The following is a 16,638-nucleotide window of genomic DNA, read 5'->3' on the forward strand; positions in this document are numbered from 1 at the left end:
ACAAACCAATATCATTCTTGTTTTGTAATATAGGCATTTAGGGCAATAAACTTCCCTCTCAGCACTGTCTTTGCCACATCCCGTGAGTTCTGGTATATTGTATTTTCATTAACATTCATCTCCAGATATTTACTCATTCTTCTAGCAATTTATTATTTGATGGACTGTTTATTTAAAAGTGTATTTTAAAATTTCCATATGCTTGTGAAAGTTCTGGTTCTTTGGTAATTATTAATTTCCAGTTTCATTCTGTTGTGGTCAGGAAAAAATGCTTTGGATAATTTCAATCTTATTAAATTTAGAAAGACCTTTTTTGTGTCCTAACATATGACCTATCCTGGAGAACATTCCATGAGCACTGGCAAATAATATATATCCTGGGGTTTTGGAATATAACAATCTATATATGTCTCTAAGGTTGAACTCATTTACAACATTGTTTAAATTCTCTATTTTCTTGTTGATATTTTGGCTGGTTGTTGTATATATGAAGGAGAGTGGTGTATTGAAGTCTCCCACTATTATTGTTGAGATGTCTTTATCTCCCCTCAGTTTTGCCAATGTTTACCTCATGTACTTTGGAGCCTCTTAATTGGGAGCATAACCTGTAATTAATTCGAGCATAACCTGTAATTAATTCTACATAGAACCCTAGTCCCATGAAGTGCTCTGGGGGAGGGAACAAAAAGGTTTTGAGGATGAATATGTTTGGGAAATACTACAAATGTATTTCCTTCTTGGTGATTCAATTGTTTATCAGCATATGAAAGGTCTTGAGAAGTCCTGCAGTGAAAAAGCTGGTTTCACTGATTTAGCTCTGTGTTTCCCAAATTTTTGACCAGTACAAATCTTTTATTTATTTTTTTGCATGTACAACATCTATTAACATATTGCAAAACACAATTTGGGAAATACTGACTTCTGTGGCTGTGGAGAGAAGTTGGACTGTCTGATAGAGGCCCTGGAGCTCTCACTGGGTTTTCTGGTGTCCAGAGAACCAGGACCAGGACTGGGGACCTCCCCTCCCAGCAGGAGAGATGATGCCCTAAATCAACTTTCCACAGAGTTGGCATCTGACCCCCAGTGTTTGTTCTCCCACAGATGATCCCGTGCCTACCACATAAAGCAGGAAAGCAGAGGGGGCTCCAGGCACCTATTACTGCAACCCAAGCACATCTCTGTGCAAGAGGCCAAGAGAATGCTGTTCTGTGAGTGTGCTGATCTTCTTTCTGCTCCTTGGTTCCTGTATCAAAGTATCCTTACTGGTATTTGCCCTGAGCCCATCACAGAACAAAACCTTATCTGTACCACAGAGGAACATAAACCCACAGGGCCTTCTTTTATGTCCAAACAGTTTCATATCTTCTCTGTGGAATTTTAACCTCTCAAAGGACCAGGGTCACAGCACGTACCCACTTGAGCCCTCCCAGACCCTAATCCCAGGCTGAGCATGCAGGAAGTGCTTAGGTAATTCCTGCTGGCTTCAGTCCAAGGGAACCAACAGTTGTGCCTGCTGTATAGTTTGCTGGGGAAAGATAAATGAGGATGTAAATCCCTTAATTCATTATCAAAACCCTCCCACTGCCCAAAGTAGGTTAGAAGAAGGATGTCCAAAGACAGAGAATAAGATAGAGTGAACCTAGATAAGGGATGGAATCACTGCATTCTTGAGAGAGTTAGTGAACTGTCAAAGACCCCATGTATTTTTTTTAATGGTCATTGGATGACAGTAGGAATTCAGGTCTCATCTTTGTGTCTGAGATCATCTGAATAGCATTTGTGATAGGAAAGGGAAGAGCAGAGAGGAGGCATCCGCATGCCCTGGGGGACCATATAAATCCTGGAGGAGGAGACCAGTGCAGGAGAGCCTTGCTTTCTCAGCCTGATAGGCATGAGGCAGAGCAGGAGGCAGCGAGAGGCATCAGAGCAGGCAGGGCTCTGCCTTCACCCCAAGTGCCCATGAGAACTGCCGAGCACATCTTCATCCTGCTCCTCTTGGTAACCTTTTCCACCTGTGGCATAGTAACAGGGGTAAGTCCTCTAGCATTTTCTGAGCCCTGGGTTTTGGGAAGATTTCAGGGTGTGTATGCGATGCAAGCCCAGGAGCCAGTCAGGCAGCCCTCTGAGGGCAATCCTCACTGCAAACCAAAAGGAATACGGAAGTTAGCTATTGGAAGGCAATTCAAGGAGAGATTTCCCATGATTTTCAAATTACCTAGACCTCCTCTACTAAATAGGATTTGCTTTTGAGAAGTGTGCAAGTTGAATTCTATTTTAAATGCATTAGGAGAGCACTGAAAATTCTGAAGTTCAGTCCTTTGTAAGATGAAGATTCTTATTATGTATTGAAAGAAATTCCTTTACAAAGTGGATAAGAGCCTTCTAATTCATCTTTTGTGGCAATTTTGGTTTTCACATATGGTCTAGTTCATATGACAAGTTTACATGCACACAGCATGTTGACTTAATTAAAGGCAGGTAAACCTATTAGCTTCTAGTAAGTTTAACCTCTGATTACTCTTAAGAAAGGAAAGCATGCATGGGAACTTTTTCTTTTCCTTACTGTTTAAGGATATTTACTCTGTGGCCAGTTCTGAAAGGAATATGAACACCACCAAAATTAGGCTGAGTGCAACCAAAAGCAAACATCCAAATATCTCACAGAAATTCAGTCTCAAGTTGGAGGTCCAGCACCCATGGGCACTCTACAGTATACTGCTCATGATACTCAGAGTTTGGTTTTCTCCCAGGTATTTGGTTTTACCCAGAACTATCCTCAATTGGGTCACACATTGTGTTACAATAGTGGGACTATTCCTATTAAAGCAGAAAGTAATACTTCACCCAAGAACTTTCCAGATAAAAGCTGCTGGAAAAGAAAAAGGAAATTAACTTTTATTGAAACCACCTCCAACTTTTTACATAGAGAATGGAAATGTCAAGAAATGCCAAACAATCCCTGGAATTAGATTAGTGTTAATTGTCACAGAAATGAAAAATTCTTTCTTCTTTTTAAATGGAAAAGACCAAGTTCAAAAGAATAACAAATATTAAAAACAAATCAATGCAATTTGAGACCCAGGATATGAGTAAATTGTTAGGATAGAATTATGCTAATGAATGTAAACCACTGAGGCTGTCCTCCTATTGTGTAGCCTGAGGATGTGAGAGAGTGAGGGCAAGGGAGAGAAGCCTGGGGTGCCCATGGGGAGAAGCAGGAGCAGAGGGGTTGACCAGATGCCCAGGTTAACCTCCCTGTGTGAGTTCCAACATCTGACCCAATAGCAGCTGCACGGGCAAGAATGAGAGACAGAGGGAAAATGTCTTCATACTAATATCAAATTGACCTTTTGAAAAGCACAATGAGAACATAACCATGGAAAGAGGAAGAGTATGAAAAATACGACCAGTGGTTCAGATGGGGTGTTGAGGGGAAGCCAGAATTCTCAGGCTCTCTCCAGTCCCTTTCTTTATCGGCCTGTCTATGCTGATGCCCCAGGTTCTACCAACTCCACACTCCCCTGCTCCCTGGACTGGGGCCACCTGATTCTGGCCTATGCTCCCTTCTTCCAGGGAGGGACAGCATCTCCACACCACCACAGGAGAAGAAGAATCAAGTGCGATCCACTTCCCTAACCTTGAGCATTCAATTTCTGTCAGCTCCCACATGGGATGTCAGAGGGGCACTCTATGGTCTTCTGTTGGAGAAGAGTTCACCAAATCTCAGCTTCAAATTTCAGCTCAGAAAAAAAACTTCTCTGAAAGTGGAAGGTTTGGATGATTCTCCATCATGTGCCCAATTGAGTCTGGAGCCATGTGGAGTTCTATTTTCCACACTCCAGGCTTTTGTTTAGAGTGGGTTTGTGTGGCCCCTATTTTGGGAGCCCAACCCAGATGGGCCCATCCTGACCTGGGTTTCATGAAGGCCAGCACAGAAGCACCAGAGAAGATACCTGGTCACTCAGGTGCTGGCACCTCAGAGAAGCCTGGACCTCTGAAGGACCCAGGGGCACCAGTGTGGGAAGGGGAGGCATCAATCTAGAGTGTTTGGTCAGGGTTGGAGGGTTCTGGTCCAAGGAAGCTCAGCATTGAGCACCCAACAGCTCAGGGGCTCAAGGACTCAGGCCATCAGGGTTCCCTCTCCCCTTCTAAGAACTCTAATTAATTCCATTTAACCAGCATCCATTGAGTACCTACTTTGGGCCAGACTGTGGACTAAGTGCTGGCATGCAGAGCTAAAAGGCTATGACTCCTGACCTCTAGTCTTTTCAGAAAGGGAGAACTGCTTCCCTATGGGGTGGTCTTAAATAAGTTTGGAGGACTCTTCAGATTCAGTGTCTGGCTGAGCCTTGAGTGTCCTTCCCTGCAGAGTCAGGAAGGAACATTTCAAACCATCTCATCAGACTGAGTCCAGGGATATTTTTCCCAGACCATTTTCTCTTCTACTGAAGGTTTTTCAGAAGAGGCTTCCCTTGTTCTTTCTCTTGGATGATGCTAATGGTCTGTTCTCTTTCCCCTACTCCTGCAGACCTGTGAGCGGGATGACCAGTGTGGAGCGGGCACCTGCTGTGTCATCTGTGTGTGGCTGCATGGGGTATGGCTTTGCACCCCACTGGGGAAGGAAGGTGAGGAGTGTCACCCTGCCAGCCAGAAGGTACACACAGGGCACCTCACAGAGCTCATGTGAGATCACAGGGGAGGCAACCCAGTACCACAGACAGTGATCTGGCCCCAAAGTGTCTGAGGAGATGTAGGTAGCTCCTGGGGTGCTCCTGCTGCCCCTGTCACCCCCAGCACCCATCTTCCTTGGTCCATGCTAAGAATATAGTTGCCTGCTATCTCTGCACAGGGCTAGACGTGTTCCATATAGAACATTCTAGTGCAGGCTGGGAAACCATTGATGTAATTTGAGCCTCACAGTAACTGGGCAATTGACCTCAGTCCCCCTATCTTACAGGTAAGGCAAGTGAAATACAGCATGTTCATGTGACTACTCAAGGACACAGCCAGTGACACGGGGCTATGGCCAGAACCACAGTTTCTGACTCCAAGTCCAATCACATCTCATTTGATGCCAGGGCACTGCCTCCAGGCTTTTTGGAGGCAACCTGGGATGGAGTGGGGGCATATGTCATAGGTTGTTAGACTCAGAGCCTGGGCAAGCTCAAGCTTCACTTGCTGTGTGATCTTTGGCAATCAGCGTAATGGCTTTGTGCATGTCTCTAAAGGTATCCAACTGAGGGGAGTAAACTGATTATTTCTATAGACACTTTTGGATCTGACAAATTGAGATTTTGAAACAGTCCTGATAATCCTTTGCTCTGCAGGATTCTTTTCTCAGCAAAATGAAAGGAGACTCACAAAATGGCCCCCTCTCTAAGGCCAAGCTGGTGTGAGGGAGGCAACATGGCTAAGGCAAAATATAAAGAGGGATTCACTCTTTTACACCTAGGGCCCTTGCTTGCTTTGGCCTAGCCTGGCCCTATTTTATCCCTTGGCAGCCACAGGGCCTTTGCTTATGAATAGTCAGGTGGATACAGAGCAACTGCTGGGACCTGCTCAGGAGCTGTGGGGGAGGGGGGAAGCGGACTCACCAGCCACCTTCCCTGGGCTTCCTGTGGTTCAGGAGTCCTCACTCCTCAGGGACTTTCCAGGATCCAGGAGTCCTGCTTTATCTGGGCTTAGAGCATCCTCTGCCCACAGCAAGATAATCCAATCAATTGGATTTGTCTTGATCGATTGAAGACTTTCAAGGGAGGAGAGAGAATTTTCATTGCCTCTTCAGCCAGTGAATCTCTCCTGTGGAGTTCATCCAGACCCTTCATCCGAGCTGTCAACTTCAGGGCCTGCCTTAGGGATTTGGGGCTCTTCCCACATTTGGGTGAGACCCCATTATAAATCTAATATTTACAGATCTCTCCTGTTGGTTCTGTTTCTCTAGAGAATCCTGACGGATGCACAGGGTTTCTTTGAATCAAAGGCAGAGGCAGCTCAGTGGGTTCTGGGGCAGGAAAGCATTGCGCGGACGGATTGGAGGGTTCCTGAGCCTGCGGCTGAGGTGGGAAGACACCCACTGGTGAGATGACCCAGCAGGGTCCGGTTGCAACTCCCGCTTCTGAGCTGGTCCCTTTTGCTCTGTGCAGACACTCACCCCAAGGGCCACCACCTGAGTCCACATCCTCCATGGTGCTGCCAAGGCCCCGAGCCCTAGTGTCTGAACCCAGGGGCTTGGAGCTTCCCGTAAATGCCTCTTCTCCACCTCAAATCCTAGTCTAGAAAAATGTCAAATGTAGGGAGGTTAGAAAGAAAGCCATACCTGAAGAGAATAAACACTCACCTGATTGTGGGGTGAAAAGAATTTATTCACGATCTTGTGAGAACGAGCGCCCAACCAAATGTGGTGGCTGTGTGCCAAGCAATAGAACGCCACAGGCTTCACAACCTACGCTTAGCACGCAGTCCCTCCCCTGTTTCTCTGCTGATTGGATACTCCAGAGGTTCAGCATATCCAGATAATCAAACTAATTTATGTTTCCTGCCAAAAGTTCCTGCTTTCGATTACATTTTGATCCTGCTCTACATTTCAACAACATTGGCCCTGCCTTATTTAAACTTGTTTCTACTTATATAAGGATTTGATGCCAATTCTAGGCTTGCATCAGAGGTATCCTGCACAATGTTGCATGAAAGCTAAACTTAATTTTATTCTTACAGATCCCCCCTCTTTATTTTTGAACTCTGTTCTAGTTTGCTAGCTGCTTGAATGTAATATACCAGAAACAGAATGACTTTTAAAGGGGGGAATTTAATAAGTTGCTAGTTTACAGTTCTAAGGCCTAGAAAATGTCCCAATTAAAACAAGTCTATAGAAATGTCCAATTTAAAGCATCCAGGGGAAGATACCTTGGTTCAAGAAGGCCGATGAAGTTCAATGTTTCTCTCTCAGCTGAAAGGGCACATGGTGAACATGGTGGTGTCTGCTGGCTTTCTCGTGGCTCTACCAAAAAGGGAGTCTCTCCAAAATGTTTCCTCTTTTAAAGGATTCCAGTAAGCAACTCCACCTTCATTGGGTGGAGATACACCTCCATGGAAATCATCTAATCAAAAGTTACCAGGCACAATTGGGTAAGTCACATCTCCATGGAAACAATCAAAATACGCCCACCCAGCAATATTGAATGAGGATTAAAGGACACGGTTTTTCTGGGGTCCACCATTGATTCAAACCAGCCCAAACTCCTTTAGTTTTCACATTTTAGTCCTTTTTTTCAAAGTTTCTAAGAGCCTTTCACACTCTTCCTCATACAGATCTTCTTCTTTGCCAGGTACAAATTGTTTTGCTTAGTTAAGGCAGCCTCAATGAGTCTCTGAACTAACCCTCAGGCACATGAGATAATGCAGCACCTGAGTGCTGTGGGTACCCCAGCTATGATGACTAAAGAACTTAGCATGGCCAGTGTCACCCCTTTCCATTTCCCAAACCAGCTTTCTAACCATCCCATGAGGGGATTATCAATGCCTGAATTTTTTACCAGTTCTTCAAATAAGACCATTAAGACTTGTAAAATTTTGGTGATCATTCCATCTGGGGTTGAATTATTGGGGATAAATGTACAACAACCCCCAACCATAACACAGTACCTCCCTTTTCAGCTAGCATCATGTCTAGGGCCATCCTATTTTCCCATGTTATTTGGCTATAGTATCCAACTGTTTGCTATTTTAACTAATAAATCTTTGCTATTAACACCAATCTACATTTTTGTTGATGGTGATCTAAGGAATAAGGATGAATCAAATCCTGCAGCTACTTAATTCCTAGCCCTAAACTCATCCAGAATTCCCCTTGGCACCCCTATACTGTAAAAATAACTCGATCATCAAAGGAACTAAGTAAGCTTCTTTTCTTTCTTTTTCCTTGGGTTAGAACTTCCTCTTCCTTTTCAAATGCCAGTGTGAGTGGGATGGCCATGTGGACCAGAGCATAGGTCCCCTTCCACTTCTTAGGTAATACTGGTTGGAGTTGCCCTTTCCACAATACCAGCAAAGGTCTGCTCAGAGTATGGTTAAACGGGAGAAATTACAATACTATCCTCAATTACATCCCATGCTTGAGTACAATGAGTCCCCTTCTAAAGAGACAGGCAGAGCGGTTTCCTGGGCCAAAGCTGGAAGCCAGTATAGCTTTGACTTTTCCACCCTTGACTGGAGGGAAAGGAGAGGACAACATACTACAATTTTCATGAGGAACAGTATTCTGAAAGAAGGGAACTAGGCATTTGAACTCCTTGATGTGCTTCTCCCTAACCTTCAGAAGGGGCATGACAAGAGCAGTGGGCCGGCCTGTTGCACAAGTATAACAGTTGCTGTTATCTAGACTGTATACTTGATCCATTCCGCCCAGACATTTGTATCTCCATACCCTGTCTCTATCTTTATGGTCTACTTCAATTTTTCTGTCCTGACCTCCCTGACAACTTTGGGATCATTCTGTATGGGGGATCTAACCTGCAGCTGTGTCTCCTTTGGCTCTATTGAAGAGTTAACCGGAGAAGGTTAACTTGTTGGTGTTGGGGAAAGGACTTGCATCTTGAACCTTCACCCAAGAAGGTCTTTTCCAGTGAAGTCGGCCCCCATCCCATATATTCTATCACTACTAGCATCTCTGCTGCTGCCCCCTGCTGGATGTGTGCCTGCTTTCTTGAGGGTTTTCACCCCCAGGTTACACTGAAGGTTTTTGCAATTTGGTGAGGAGTTTCCTTTAAAAAAATTTACTTTATCCTTTAATGGCCTCTAGGTCTATAAAATTAATCCCATGTTCATGGTCCACCCTTGAAACTGGGTAGTCCATCATATATCATCCTAGCAGGGGCCGGAAGAGGCTCGATTATAACACCCTCTACTGGTCCTGGACACAGAACTTGTTTTCCCCACTCAATTTCTGTTGACTCATTAAGTCTTCATGTTTATTACTTGGTAAGAATCAAACTGTATAGTTTGGGTCTCTAAACTTTTGGTTACATTCACCACCAATCTGATGGGGCCCATTGTGTCCCAAATTTGGAACATGATAAGTAGTATAATAATTTTCATTTTTAAATTGATCTTTAAGTCCCTCCTCTATCTTCCTTGGTAAGACTCTCTTACCAGGGTCACTATTAACTATGTTAGATTAAAATACAGAATTCAAACTCCAAATCCAAAAATCCCTCTACTTTCCCAAGTGTTGTCTTTTTAATGTAATTTTTAAAGGGCCCAAATTTGGAGTTACTTCCCAGGAATCAGACTGTATTGTTGGGTACTAATCATCCGGCTCAGGTACTGGTCCTTTAACTCTGGTGTAGTGAGTCCAGCCTTTCTCTACCATCAGGATGGCCATCTCAGTTTCAACAGAACTTGATTGACAGGCTCCTTCCCAGGCCAGTTGGAGTCTGGACCCTTCCCACAATTTTATGTGGACCCAGCTACCATGTTGGTATTGATGAACAGCAAATTGAAAAGGTAAGGTCTGGGCTAGCAAGCCAAGGTGCCTGAGGGATGACAGAGTAGAGGACAAAACCAGTACATAATTCTCAAGGAAGAGGTCCTTTGGAAGTCAGCAACTGGTCTGTCTTAAGGCAAAATTCTTCTCTGGCACATGACCTGTAAAACTCAGAACAAGTTATCTGCTGTCGACATACAAAAGAGGGACAGTCATAGGATACATATTCCCATTTCCATAGGGAGGAATTGGAAGGAACACAGGGGTCACCAGACCCAAGCAGTTTTGAAAACCTGCAGGGCAAAGTTCATTGAATTTCAAAGCTGAGAGTCATTTGTCCTTGGGGATTTAAAAAGCATCAGTCCTGCTCTTTCTAAGGATCTACATAGTGGCCCCACCACTTTCTGAATGCAACCTTTGGGGACATTGAGGAGACCACCTTTTTCTCTTCTCCACCCTCTTTAAGGATTGGGGCCACACACAGGCTCTCTACAATCCCCTGGGCACATGCTCAACCTCTCAATCTAGTGGCAGCCAGGGTCTCGCCAATCCCCAAAGACTATGCTTCACCCTCTCCAAGGCCTGAGGCAGAACAACTTTTCCACTGCAAAAGAGGTGGAAGGCCCATCCTCTACCTTTTGGGCCAACTCACCCTCTCCAAGTAGTTGGATGGGTCCACTCTCCTGGCCCAAGGTTTCTTTTTCTTTTCTTTCTTTTTAAAAAGTATCTTTATTAATAAAACAACACGCAAACATTCTTAACACACAAACATTTTCCATGCTTGGTATATCATCAGTGGCTCACAATATCATCACATGGTTGTGTGTTCATTGACATGATCTTTTTTTTTTGAACATTTACATCATTCTAAAAAAAGAAGTAAAAAAAAAAGAAAAGAAAAACATATGCATACCATGTCCCTTGCCCCTCTCTCTCATTGACAACTAGTATTTCCATCTATCCAATTTGTTTTAACCTTTGTTCCCCAATTATTTGTGTATTTTTTATCCATATTTTTTACTCAACTGCCCATACCCTAGTAAAAAGGACCATCAGACACAAGGTTTGCACAACCACACAATCACACAGTCACATTGTAAAAGCTATTTCATTATACAATCATCTTCAAGACACAGAGCTTGAAGACACACAGTTGTGTGAAGCTGTGTGAAGACACACAGTTCAGGTACTTTCCTCTAGGCACTCCAATACACCATAAACTAAAAAGGGGGATATCTATATAATGTGAAAGAATAACCTCCAGAATTACATCTCAACTCTGTTTGAAATCTCTCAGCCACTGACTTTTTTTTTTAACTTTTTTATTGTATAGTATAACATATATACAAAGCAAAGAAATAAAAAAGCAGTAATTTTCAAAGCATTCTTTGATAAGTACTTATAGGACAGATTCCAGAGTCTATCATGGGCTACCGTATGATCCTCTCATATTTTTCCTTCTAGCTACTCCAAATATAGGAGACTAGAGGACTTAAATATTTTCTATCCACACAATTGACTTTTTTTCTTCTTTTTTTGTGAAAAATAACATATATACAAAAAAGCTATAAATTTCAAAGCATAGCACCACAATTAGTAGTAGAACATATTTCAGAGTTTGACATGGGTTACAATTTCACAATTTTAGGTTTTTACTTCTAGTTGCTCTAAAATACTGGAGACTAAAAGAGATATCAATTTAATGATTTAGCATTCATATTCATTTGTTAAGTCCAATCTTCTATGTATAATTCCACCATCACCTTTGATCTTTCCATCCCTCTCTTTAGGAGTGTTTGGGCTATGGCCATTCTAAGTTTTTCATATTGGAAGGGTCTGTCACTAATATGGGGTAGAGAGATGAAAATATCTGATGTTCTGGAGAGGCTGGGCTAGGTTTCAGGACTTATCTGGATCAGGGACCCATCTGGAGGTTGTAGGTTTCTGGAAAGTTACTCTAGTGCTTGGAACCCTTTTGAAATCTTATATATTGCCCTAGGCATACTTTAGGACTGACTGGAATGGTCCTGGTTGGGGTTGGCAGGTTATGATAGGTACAAGGTCTAACTGAAGCTTGCATAAGAGCAACCTCCAGAGTAGCCTCTCAACTCCATTTGAACACTCTCAGCCACTAATACTTTATGAATTACACTCTTTTCCCCCTTTTGGTCAGGATGGAATTATTGATTCTCCAGTGCCAGGTCTAGATTCAACCTTGAGAGTCATCTCCCATGTTGCCAGGGAGACTTTTACCCTTGGATGTCATGTCCCACATGGGGGGGCAGGCAATGATTTCATTTGCAGAGTTTGGCTTAGAGAGAATGAGGTCACATCTGAGCAACAAAAGAGGCCATCCAGAAGTACCTCTTAGGCATTCCTATAGATAGTCTAAGCTTCTCCACTACCTACATAAGCTTCACAAGAGTAAACCTCCGGATCACCGGCACGGTCTATTGATTTGGGCGTCCCTAAAGTTTGACACAGTATCAGGGGATTCCCTGATGATAAGGTTTAATAGTTTCATATTTTTCTCCCATCCCTTAGGGGGCTTTGTCAATACTTTTTGATTATCTGCTTAATATGCTCTAAGATGTTTCCAGGCATTCTATACAGGATTAAAGGAACTCTTTCTTATTCTGTGCTCCCTGTGCTTCAATTGTTCAAATGAGCTTTACAGATAGGTTGAATTAGATTATGCACTACAGTAAATTTCAGTTTCAGACCAAATAAACATTTCTTTTGGTCTCAGAGTATGTGTTGTTCTAAAATATAGTCACGTCTTCCTTACCCCTATGTTCTAAATTACTTTAAGCCCAACCTTTTCAACTTTGTTATTATCTCTAAATATCAGGTTTTATATATATAAAAAACAGCATCTTAAAATCCAGAAATAATAATCACTACCCCAGACTTAATGTGTCTGCTCTAAAAGCTTACAGTCTAGGCCCCTGTTTTCTTATAAGTGTTTTCTAAAGGTGACCATACCATTCTTGTTCTTTTGTTTCTGGATTATTTTGTCTCACAAAATGTCTCACATATTCATTCACATCATTGCATGCTTCGCAACTTTGTTCCTTTTTCTAACAGCATAACCTTTGTTTATAAGTATACACCATTGTTCAACAATCTACTCCTCTGTCAGGGCATCCTGCAGTGACCTGCATTCATCAGGCATCACATAGATGGCCCAAAGTCCATGGTCCAAAACATTCTCAATTTTAGCTAATTTCATTGTTCCCAAGAGAAAGAAAACCAATAAACACACCCTCACCAAATAGGAACTCTAAACCTCCTCTTAACTCTTGTCCCTCTCCCCATTATTTACCTCGAATGTTGTGGTGGTAGTGCTGATGGTTTCCTTTTGAACATAGCTCATAGCATGCAATAGCAATTTTCCCCCTGTACCTTGGACTCAAATACTCTTTACATAAAAATCATATCTTTGAAGTAATTCTTATGGAACTCATTCATATTTCTAGTGTGAATCAGTTGGACACATAGATCTATACAACCCCTTTCAATCTTGTTCATCTTCAATATGGTAATAGTACTTATATACCCATGAGAGAATCACATTCACTCCTATCTATTCCCTTACTTTGGAAATCAATCTCATTAGCTAATGGTTCACCCTTCTCTAACCTCTATCTATCTCTGAGTCCCCTATATTCTGTATTATAAGCCTCTGATTATACCTTTATTTGGTCATAAAAGTGGAATAATATAGTATTTGTCCTTTTGTATCTGGCTAATTTGGCTCAGCATTATGTCCTCAAGTCTCATCCATCTTGTCTTCATGTGCTTCAGGACATCATTTTTGTCTTACTACTGCATAATGTTCCATTGTATGTATATACCACATTTTGTTGATCCACTCGTCTGTTGATGGGCATTTGGTTTGTTTCCATCTTTTGGTAATTGTGAATACTGCTGCTTTGAACATCAGTGTGCAAATGTCTGTTTGTGTCATTGCTTTCAGCTCTTCTGGATATATACAAAGTAGTGCTATTGTTGGGTCATAAGGCAACTCGATATTTAGTTTCCTAAGGAACTGCTAAACAGTCTTCCATAGTGGGTGCACCATTATACATTCACATTAGTGGTACATAAATGTCCCAGTTACTCCACATCTTCTCCAACATTTATAGTTTGCTGCTTGTTTAATAGCAGCCATTCTTATAGGTGTGAGGTGGTAACTCATTGTAGTCTTGATCTGCATTTCCCTTATAGCCAATGAAAATGAGCATCTCTTCATGTGCCATCTGTATTTGCTCTTCAGAAAAAATACCTATTCAAATCTTTAACCCATTTTATAATTGGGTTGTTTGTTCTTTTGTTGTTGAGTTGTATGAGTTCTTTGTATATACAGGAAATCAAACCTTTGTCCAATATGTGATTTCCAAATATGTTCTCCCATTGAGTTGGCTGCCTCTTTACCTTTTTGACAAAGTCTTTTGAAGTGCAGAAGCATTTGACTTTGAGGAGTTCCCATTTATCTATTTTTTTCTTTCGTTGCTTGTGCTTTGTGTGTAAAGTTTAGGAAGCTACCTCATATAAATTGGTATTGAAGATGTTTCCCTACATTTTCTCCTAGAAGTTTATGGTGCTAGTTCTTATATTTAGGTGTTTGATACACTTTGAGTTCGTTTTTTGTGTATGGTGTAAGATAGGGGTCCTCTCTCATTCTCTTAGCTATTGCTATCCAGTTCTTCCATGCCCAATTATTGAAAAGACTATTTTGTCCCAGTTCAGAGGATTTGGGGGCCTTGTCAAAAAGTCAGTTGACCATAGATTTGGTGATCTATTTCTGCACTCTTGATTCAATTCCATTGGTCAAGGCTTCTATCTTTGTACCAGTACCATGCTGTTTTGACTGCTGTGGCTTTATAATAGGTTTTAAAGTCAGGGAGTGTTAATCCTCCCACTTCATTCTTCCTTTCTAGGATGCTTTTAGGTATTCAGGGTTTCTTTCCCTTCCAGATGAATTTAGTAGTTAGCATTTCCAAATCTTCACAGTACATTGTTGATTGGAACTGTGTTGAATCTGTAGATCAATTTGGGGAGAATTCACATCTTAACTATATTTAACTTTCCTATCCATAAACAAGAACTGTCTTTCCACCTATTTAGATCTCCTTTGATTTCTTTTAGCAAAGTTATGTAGTTTTCTATGTACAAGTCCTTTACATTCCTAGTTAAATTCATTCCTAAGTACTTGATCCTTTTAGTTGCTATTTTGAATGGAAATTTTTCCTTAACTGTCTCCTTATCTAGGTCATTGCTTGTGTATAGAAATCTTGCTGATTTTTGCACTTTAATTTTGTATCCCACCACCATGTGAATTTGTTTATTAGCTCAAGTAACTTTCCTGTAGATTTCTCAGGATCTTCCAAGTATGGTACCATATCACCTGCAAATGTGAAAGTTTTACTTCCTCCTTTCCAAATTGGATTCCTTTTATTTCTTTGTCCTGCCTGACTGCTCTAGCTAGAATCTCTAGCACAATGTCAATTAATAGTGGTGGCAGTGGACATCCTTGCCTTGTACCTGATCTTAGGGGGAAAGCTTTCAGTCTCTCTCCATTGAGTACAATGCCAGCTAATGGTTTTTCATATATTCCCTTCATCATATTAAGGTAGTTACCTTTGATTCCTATCTTTTGGAGTGTTTTTATCAGAAAAGGATGCTGAATTTTGTCAAAATTTTTTAGCATCAATTGAGAAGATCATGTGATTTTTTCCCTTTTGATTTGTTTATGTGCTGCATTACATTAATAGATTTTCTTGTGTTGAACCATCCTTGCATTCCTGGTATAAACCCCACTTGTTCATGGTGTATAATTCTTTTAATGTGCTGCTTGATTTGATTTGCTAATATTTTATTGAGAATTTTTGCATCTGTGTTCATTAGGGAGATTGGCCTGTAGTTTTCCTTTCTTATAGCATCTTAATACCCCATTTTGATATTATAGTGAGTTAGGTATAGTTCCTTTTTCCTCATTTTTTTGAAAAGTTTAAGCAAGATTGGTGTTAGTTCTTTCTGGAATGTTTGATAAAATTCCCCCATCAAGCCATCTGGCCCTGGGCTTTTTTTAGTAGGAAGAATTTTGATGACTGATTGAGTCTCTTTACATGTGATTGGCTTGTTGAGATCTTCTATTTCTTCCTGAATGTAGCTTGTTTGCATGTTTCCAGTAATTTGCCCATTTCATCTAAGTGTCTAGTTTGTTGGTATATAGTTGTTCATAGTATCCTGTTGGCTGCAGTTATGACCCCAAGGAATGTTAAAGTAAAATGAGAGAGAAAAAGGGATCAGGAGGTCTGAAGCTTAGCAATAACAGACAACAGACAACTTTATTCTTAACTAGTTTCTGCTTATATACTGCAGGGTTTACGTGACTGAAAGCATGCATACATTTCGTGATAAAACAAAGTGCCTACTTTCCAGTATATTACTCTCTACATACAAGAGATAGCTAACAAGACCTTGGGGTTTAAGAAAAAGCAAACATTCTCTCCCTCTCAGACTCTCCTCCAATTAAGCAGATAACAATCCCCACAGTTTACTGCCGACGCCACTCTGAAGCCAGATGCTCCCAATAAATTCCACAAGTTTTCCATTAACCCTGGCTCCTACAGTATCCTCTTATGATTTCTTTTATTTCTTCAGGGTCTGTGGTAATGCAACCCTTCTCATTTCTGATTTTTTTAATTTGCATCCTCTCTCGTTTTTTCTTTGTCAGTCTTGCTTACTGATTCTTTCTATTGTTCTTTTGTTCTCCCATTCATTTATCTCTGCTTTAATCTTTGTTTTTTCTCTTCTATTTGCTTTGGGGTCAGATTGCTATTTTTCCCCAAGTTCCTCCAGGTTTGCTGTCAAGTCCTTGAATTTTACTCTTTCTTGTTTTTTATTATAGGCATTTAAGGCAATAGATTTCCTTCTCAGCCTTTGCTGCATCCCTAAGTTCTGATAAGTTGTGTTCTTATTTTCATTCACCTCCAGATAGCTTCTGATTACTCTTGCAATTTCTTCTTTGGCCCACTTGTGTTTTAAGAGTGTATTATTTAATCATGATATATTTGTGAATGTTCTCATTCTTTGGTGGTTATGGAGATCCAGCTTCATCCCATTGTGATCAGAAAAAGTGCTTTCAATAA

Source organism: Tamandua tetradactyla, chromosome 11, assembly GCF_023851605.1.
Source record: "Tamandua tetradactyla isolate mTamTet1 chromosome 11, mTamTet1.pri, whole genome shotgun sequence".
Lineage (NCBI taxonomy): Eukaryota > Metazoa > Chordata > Mammalia > Pilosa > Myrmecophagidae > Tamandua > Tamandua tetradactyla.